This window comes from Coenobita brevimanus, chromosome 29 (assembly GCF_032717465.1).
Source record: "Coenobita brevimanus isolate Jiangsu-jjx chromosome 29, ASM3271746v2, whole genome shotgun sequence".
In the NCBI taxonomy this organism is placed as follows: Eukaryota; Metazoa; Arthropoda; class Malacostraca; order Decapoda; family Coenobitidae; genus Coenobita; species Coenobita brevimanus.
Window position 1 is genome coordinate 23,453,077 of NC_136982.1, and position 8,885 is coordinate 23,461,961.

Genomic DNA, 8,885 nt, shown 5'->3' on the forward strand with positions numbered 1-8,885 from the left:
ATGCATGTTGATTAAACCATTTAAAATTGCCTACTAACTTACGCTGCATTGCCGCTTTCTGTCGTCGTCTATGGAGACAACAAAAACGGAAATAAATGACTAAAATATTCCTTAGTATTGTCTATCTATCTATCTATTTCCAGACGCCGTAATCCCGTAAGGGGTGACCATTTGACTTTGAGTTATTTGTTTTACGCGGAGGGGCACTGACCCTCCACGAACCCACTTGTTGACACGTAGGGAGCACGTAAGGTTTGGTTATATGGTTACTACCCAGCGTTGTAAATGGCTTCTTGGCTTACAGGAAACCTTTTGGCTTGTCAGTGTAAAGCCACCTGTAAAGGAAAGTAAAGCAATAAGAAGTGACAGGAAAGATGGGAGAAATAGGAAGAGAGGAGGGCAGGCAAAGAAAAAGAATGATAAAGGAACGATATTATTTTATAAATAATAATGACTGATTGTAATTGATTATTAAAGCGCTTTTCTTTTTAATATTACGCTGCTAAAAATTATTGCGTTTTACCATATTATACTTGAACTCGCAAATTATTCCTGACTGTCCCTGAGCGATAGTTCTGAAATTTCAATTAGTTCCGTTTATGAATTTGTATTATCGTAATTAACGAACTGTTTCCTACAGTTTTGAAATATACTGGTCCTTTTTCATTTACTTACTGTTTTCTGTAACACTTTTACATAATAAGTTTTACCTTGTAAAGATATAAGGAAGAATATGTACATTATCGATGACCGAAAACTTCTGGATACTCTGCCGTCACTTCTTTGACCGACTGTACCTGAGCAAAACTCGGAAATTCGGGCAGTCGTTGATTATCGCAAATTTTATCAAGAAACACTTCCACACCGTTTTCTCATGTCATTAAATGACGTCTTGTATAATACTGGACTAGGAAATAACGTCTTTTCAACACTCGATTTACTCAGTGGCTAATACCAACTAGAGTTAGATGAAGAATCACGGAAAATCACAGCATTTTCTTCAAATAGTGGTCATTTTCAGTACCAAAGGACGCCAATGGGGGTTCATTTACAGCTCACTCACCTTCCAACGTTTAATGAAAAGTCTGTTATCAGGCATGCTAGGTGATGGCATTTTCATTTATCTGAATGACATAATTACAACGAAAACAATAGAAGAGCATTTACTGAAATCAGACCAGCTACTTACAAGCATTCCAATGTTTGATTAAAAATTAAGCTATCTAAATGCAAATTTTCCTTTAGAAAAGTTTAATTCCTTGGCCATAGGCTTGATGCAGAGGGTATCCACACCTCAGACGAGAAAATAAAAGCAGTAACGTATTTCCCTGTACCCACGAATATAGATAATGTACGGCAGTTGGTAGGCCCAGCAGGATATTGCAGATCTTTTATATAAGGATTATCTCATATCGCAGAGCCATTATTCTACCTTCCGAAAAAAGATAAGCTGTGTTTCGGTGGGGAGAGGAACAAAAGTTAGCATTACATTATTTAAAATATATGCTTTTATGTGCACCTTGCTTGACATCCAAACTTTATAAACCATTCACAACTTTCATAAATGCCTCTCTTAAAGGCTTAGGTGCTGTATCGATGCAAAAAGATAAACGTGGAAAATACCAACCATTTGCATTTACCAGTAGAGAAACAAAAGAGGCAGAGAAAAATTATTGTAACACAAACTTAGAAGCTCTAGCAGTATCATTTTCACTACAGAAATTTCGTGGTCTAATATATGGTTATTAAATTCACCTCTATTCTGATCATAAGCCTCTCTTGGGCGCGTTTCAGAAAGAACTGTTTCTGGGAGGAAAGCATGATGGAAATGTACAGTCCAGAATTACAATTAAATATTCTCTACATAAATGGTAATGTAAATTTGGTAGCAGATGCCTTATCACGAAATCCATCAACGAATGTCTCTACGATTATTCTAAGAGAATCACTCCTCAACAATGAGGAAACATTACCCAGTAATGAAGAAATCTCACAGGCACAAAGACAGGACCCAGTATGGTCTAAAGTTATATACATTCTAGAGTCAGGGGATGATATCATTACCCAAGTTACATGTACCAATTGAACAATTAACAGTAGTAAACAATACCTTATATACGGTAAATCCAGGACAACCTAATCATAAATGAAATATTATGCAGTTAGTTATACCTAATACAATGGTACCTCACATTTTGAGGATAATACACGAAAGATTCACCATTGACATACTCAGTCTCCTGACTCATACCATCCACCAATCAATTGACCAACATGGAGAAACTCACGCAGTAGCCCTTGATATTTCTAAAGCTTTCGACAGGGTGTGGCACCGTTCCCTGCTGTCCAAACTCCCTTGCTATGGACTAACGTCTTTTATTCCTCTGCTTTCCTCATATCTCAGCGACAGAAAAATAAGAATAAAAGTAGATGATATATATTCCAATTTCCATTCAATTCCTGGTTCATATTAATGATCTCTTATCTGTCACCCACAATCCCATCCATTCATACACAGATGACTCAACACTTCACAGTTCATTCACACTCAAACACCCATTTACAGAGGCTAATAACTCTAACTCTCAACTCAGTACAGCCATCTCCATAAATCACGACTTGTCTACGATCATTGAATGGGAACAAAACAATCTTGTCTCATTTAATGCTAGTTAAACCAAATATATACAGTTTACTAATAGACAGATATTTCCAGATTCGTATACTACCATCAATGCTACTAATACTCCCATCTCCAAAATATTGAAATTCTCTGTGTCTCACTTAACAATACTATCAGCTGGGCCTCACGTCAGATCACTTGCTGAAATCCCCTCAAAGAAACGTGGATTATTGTGCAGAGTCTGCAACTTCTTCACTGAAGAGCAGTCAGCTATAATTTATAAGAGTCATGCGCTTTCAGCTTGAATATTGCTCACCCTTGTGGAATGGATGTGGAGAGGTTGCACTAAAAACACAAGACAAAATCAAAACAAAGCTGTTGAAATTATTAATAACCCTGTTATTATAAATAACCTACCTCCCCTACAAATAAGAAGGAATGTTGCCCCCCTTGCATTATTTTACAGATATTTTTATGGCAAATGCTCAGACGAAGTTACGTCCATTGTGCCACCTCTCCATGCCTTCCCTCAGGCTACATGGGCATCTGGTAGGCCCTGTGAATGGAATGTCACACAGCCATATTGCAGAACTTCTGCCTATCAAAGTTCTTTTATTTCCCACACTGCATCTCTCTGGAACTCGCTTCCACGGAGTTGTTTCCCCTCAAACTTCCACCCTACAGTTTTCAAGTCCAACTGTTACAGATATTTTATGAATGGAGGACGCCAGTAATCTGATGTTTGTTTGTTTTTTTGTTTTTTTCATTTGTTTTTCCTTCCGCTGTTCTGTTATTTAAGAAAAAAAAGTCCTCATGCAGGGCATCCTGGCAAAGATAGGACAGTAAGGCAGGCCCAAATATATATATATATATATATATTAATCACCACTTAATATATTATATACATTTTATATATTGTATATATAAATATAAATATAAATATATATATATATATATATATATATATATATATATATATATATATATATATATATAATCACCACTTATATATATATATATACATATATATATATATGTATATATAAATATAAATATAAATATGTATATATATATATATATATATATATATATATATATATATATATATATATATATACACAATATGTACAGTATATATATCATCATCATCACCCATTACAAGTCCACTGCTGAACAAAGGCCTCCCCGAACCTTCTCCACGAATTCCTTGACTGAGCCTATCTGTGCCACGTTTTCCTTGCAAATTTCGTCATCTCATCTCTCCACCTCCTGTCTGGCCCTTTTCTGCTACACTTACCATCTCTTGGTGTCCAGTCAGTCAGCCTCTTGTTCCATCGGTTATCCCTTATTCCTGATACATGGCCTGCCCACCTCCATTTTTGTTCTTTTATAACTTCTATAATAACTTTGACTTTAGTCTGCCCACTCACCCAAGTTGATGTATTCCTGTCTATTCAGATATTGCCAACACTGACCTTTCCATTGCTCTCTGAGTACAGATTTGTTTATTTTCCATCGATTTTATTAGTTTCCAGGTCTCACAACCGTACATCATAGATGGAATTATACATTTGTTATATACTTTTCGCTTCATACATATTGACAGGCTACTTTTCATAATGTCTCTATGTTGACAGAAAGCTTTCCATCCAGTTGAAATGAGTCTTTTTATTTCGCTTTCATGGTCTTTTGTTGATTGTAATATTTGCCCCAAGCAACCGTACTCTCGAATTCTTCAAGATTTTCTTAGCTTAATCTGATGGCGCTCTTAGATGTATGTGGATTAAACATTAGCTTTACTCTGGTTTATCTCTAGTCCTACTTTCAGACTTCTTCTGTTCAGGTTATTTAACATGTCTTGCAATGTCTCTGGTGTTTCTAGGATCAGGAAAAGGTAGCATTCATTAATTACCATGGAAATATGAAGTCATCATAGTATAAATCAGTTCTTTTTTTTTTTTGCTTCTTAAGGCGCTACACCTTCAGTATATGCTATTTACCAAATCATTAAGCTATCTGTTTATCTATCCATTGCCAGACGCCTCAATTCCGTACGGGGTGGCCACAAACAAATCGCCTCCACGTCGCCCTGTCCCCCGCAATATCATTGCCCTGCTCCCAACTCACACCCCCCTCTCCCCTATACCTCTCCACTCCATTTCTCCATCTCATTCTCGGCCTCCCCCTCCCTCTTTCCCCCTTCACCTCACTCACATACACTCTCCTAGTCTGTCTCTCCCTCTTCATCCTCTCCACATGGCCAAACCACCTCAGTGTGTTCCTCCTAACGCTTCCTATCACATCCACATCGACACCACAACGCTCCTTTATATCCTCATTTGTCAGCCTGTCTCTCCATGTGACTCCACAGACTCCTCTTAAATAACTCATTTCCACCGCTCTCACTCTTGCCTTGTGTCCTTCCAATAACGTCCAAGCTTCACTTCCATACGTTAGAGTTGGTATCACAATACTGTCATGTAGTAATTTTTTCACTTCCATGCTCACTTCCCTGTTTCTTATCACTGCTTTCAAGGAACCAGCAACCTTTCTTCCTTGTACCCTTTCAAGCACTTCACCCTCCAAACTTCCATCCTTACTCATCACACTCACCAAGTACTTAAACCTACTCACATTTTCCATTTCCTCACCATCCAACCTCACTGTACATTCACTGACTTCACCTCTCTCAAAGACCATCATTTTACTCTTCCCTACATTCAACTTTAGAGTCCGTTTCATACACACTCTCCCACACTCATCCACCAAGCCTTGCAGCTCCCCGTCGTCTTCATTTAACAACACAGTATCATCGGCAAACAACAGTACAGGGAGTTTCCAAACACTACCCTCTCTCACTAGGGCCACTCCAACATCCACTCCCCTGCCTTGTACCTCTTATTACCCCATCCATGTACAGATTGAACAACCATTGAGACATGACACATCCCTGTTTCAGCCCAACCTTCAAAGAGAAAAATTCACTCAGTTCTCCATCCACACGCACTGCAGCCATAGCACCATCATACATACAGTTCACACAATTTAACAACTTCCCATCTACTCCATATATTCTTAATACTTTCCACAATCCTTGTCTATCCACCCTGTCATATACTTTCTCCAAATTCATGAAGGCCGCATAGAACTTCTTTCCCTTCTTTAGAAATTTTTCCACTAATGTTTTAAGAATGAATATCTGAGCCACACAAGCTCTTCAGTCAATAAGCAAAATTATTAAAATAGGGTTCTCTACCAGCTGACAGGGATTCTAGGGTCAACACTGCATGTTTATCACGTATAGAGATTGAGATGTCACCGAAAGCAGAAAACTGCATATTTTTTTTTTTTATGCGAGGAAGAAGGAACCAAAGGCCATGAGCCCGCAGTAACAGTTCCCTCGAAGAGAAAAACAAAATACAAGAGAGAGCCAAATTCAAGATCCGATCATTTTGAGATGCCTGGACACACTGCTTCTGAAAGACTGGAAATCATAGGCAGCAGGAAATACAGACAGAGGGAGACAGTTCCAGAGTTGACCTGTTGCATAAATGGAAGACTGGGAGTAACGGTTAACTCTTGCATTAGAGAGTTGGACAGAAAAGGGATGAGAGTTTGCTGCCAGACGGGTGCTACGCGCCCGTCGTAGAGGTGGAAGAATGCAAGCAGACAGTTCAGAGGAGCAGTGACTATTAAAGTAGCGATAGAAAAGAGATAAAGATGCAACAGTGCGGTGAAGAGACAGAGTTTTTTTTTTTTTTCTTTTTTTATGTGTCCGACTTCTGGGCATAGGCTTCACAGCCTGCTCTCAAGGCCCAGTAGTCCTCCTACATACCATACACCTCTCTACATGTCACCACTTCGGCGCTAACACCCACCGTCCATACTGAATACATGCTAGGGCTGTCTCATACAGGACTGGTGTATTGGTATTAGCGGGGGTACTTTTATGACATGTCGGCGGGTTATCTGGTAGATCAGGAAAGTCTGTTTTTATGAAATTCAAATCCTTAAACTGTTCCCTGCCCCAGCCGGGATTCGAACCTGGGTCCATCAGGACTGCAGGCCGCCTCTCTACCGATTCAGCCACCGCCTCCCCCAAGGAAGTCAGGAAGAGGAGGAGAGTTAATGAGACGAAAAGACTTTGACTCCACCCTATTGAGAAGAGCTGTATGTGGGGAGCCTCCCCACACATGAGAGTTGTACTCCACACAGGGGCGGATAAAACCCCTGTATAGAGTCAACAATTGTTCAGGGGTAAAGAAAGAGCGGAGTCGGCTTAGCACACCCAATCTCTTGGAAGCAGATTTTACAAGAGATGTAATATGATCTTTCCAAGATAAGTCCCGAGTAAAGGAAACCCCAAGCATGTTCAAGGATGATGCAGGATTAAGCTGAATATTATTAAACATTAGTGGGTATACCTGTGGAAGATTTTGTCGGGTTGACAGGTGTAAGAACTCAGTCTCGGATGCATTAAAAATAACCAGATTATTTTTACCCTAGTCAGAGATACAAGCCAAGTCAGACATTAGATGTGCCATAGCCTCATCCCTTGTTTGTTGAAGTAGCTGTTGAGATGGGCATTGCAGGAACCGAATGGAAAGGTGAAGGGTGGAGTCATCAGCATATGAGTGGATAGGGTTAGATGTACAGCTTAGAAGATCATTGATGAATAAAAGGAAGAGAGTTGGTGATAGGACAGAGCCCTGAGGAACACCACTGTTGATAGATCTAGGAGAAGAACGATGGCCGTCTACAACAGCGGCTATAGAACGACCAGAAAGGAAGCTAGCAATGAAGGCACAGATAGAAGGATAGAAACCGTAGGAGGGCAGTTTGGAAATTAAAGATTTATCCCAGACTCGATCGAAAGCCTTTGAGATGTCAAATGCAATGACAAAATTTTCGCCAAAGTCCCGAAAGGAGGATGACCAGGAGTCTGAAAGGTAGGTGAGAAGATCGCCAGTGGAGCATCCCTGACGGAACCCGTACTGACGATCGGAAAGAAGGTTGTGATAGGAAAGATGCCTTAAAATTTTTCTATTGAGAATTGACTCGAAAACTTTTGAAATACAGGACGTTAAAGCAATTGGACGATAGTTGGAGGGTTGGGAGTGGTCACCCTTCTTTGGGACTGGCTGAATGAGAACAAACTTCCAGCAAGAAGGAAAGGTACAAGTTGACAGACAAAGGCGAAAGAGTTCACGTAGGCAGGGTGTAAGCACAGAAGCACAGTTCTTGAGAACAACAGGAGTGACCCCATCAGGCCCATATGCCTTGTTAGTACTGAGGCCAGTGATGGCAGAAAATACATCAACTGAAGAAATTTTAATGTCAGCCATGAGGAAGTCAGAGAGGGGAAGTGATGGAGGAACAGCACCGGAATCGTCTAATGTGGAATTGGAGGAGAAAGTCTGTGCAAAGAGATCTGCTTTATCAGTAGAAGAAATAGCTACAGAACCATCAGAGTAGAAAAGAAGAGGGAAGGATGATGAGGTAAAGTTGTTAGAAAGATTTTTGGCAAGGTGCCAGAAGGAGCGGGAAGAATTCGAGTTCGAGAGTTGAGAGCATTTTGTATGGATGAAATTATTTTTAGCAGAGCGAAAAACAGACTTAGCACGATTCCGGGCAGAAACGAAAAGATGATGTGCTTCAGGGGTGGGTTGGCTCTGGTACCTTTTGTAGGCCCTCTCCTTGTTCCGGACAGCATTAGAACAAGCGTGATTAAACCAAGGCTTTCTTGCGTTAGTCAAAGAATATGAGAAAGGAATGTATGCTTCCATGCCGAGAGCATAACCTCCGTAATGCGCAAGGCACACTCAGATGGCTCACGGCCATGGAAGCAATAATCATTCCAGGGAAAATCAAAGAAGTACTGCCTGAGGGCCTCCCAGTCCGCGGCTCCAAAATGCCACAGACGACGTTTCCCTGGAGGGTCCACAGGCCGTACCGGAGTGATAGGACACGTTAAGGTAATAAGGTTGTGATCGGAGGAGCCCAACGGAGAGAAAAGATTAACAGAGTAAGCAGAAGGATTAGTTGTGAGGAAGAGGTCAAGTATGTTGGAACTCTCTCCTAGGCGGTCAGGGATACGGGTATGGTGCTGTACAAGCTGCTCTAGGTCATTAAGGATAGAAAAGACGTAGGCTTGTTCACCAGGTGGATCAGTGAAAGGAGAGAAGAGCCAAAGGTGGTGATGAACATTGAAATCTCCTAGAATGGAGATTTCAGAGAAAGGAGAAATGGATAGAATGTGTTC